Here is a 324-nt window from a genome sequence, read left to right on the forward strand (position 1 = left end):
TGTGGGGTGACGAGGCAGACAATGAGGAGGTAGGTGGTGCCGGGTGGTTTTGGGGAGCTGGGCTGTGACAAATCAGAGCCGAGGATGGAGTGAGAGATCCGGAGGCAGAGCGGGCTTGGACCGAGCAGACGTTAGGGGAACCGTGAGCCCCAGCACCGCTTGGTCTTGTTCTGTAGGGGAAGCAGCACAGGCGTTTGGAAGGTCAGGTGTGGGCTTAGGAGCCGTCAGTGCTGGAGGGGGGACAGAGTTCTTGACCGGCAGAGTCGGCCGGCGACGTGTCCGTGTGTGTGTGTGACTGTAGTGACCATCTGATCTGTTTGGTCC

This window comes from Myotis brandtii, unplaced genomic scaffold, assembly GCF_000412655.1.
Source record: "Myotis brandtii unplaced genomic scaffold, ASM41265v1 scaffold68, whole genome shotgun sequence".
NCBI classification, from domain to species: Eukaryota; Metazoa; Chordata; class Mammalia; order Chiroptera; family Vespertilionidae; genus Myotis; species Myotis brandtii.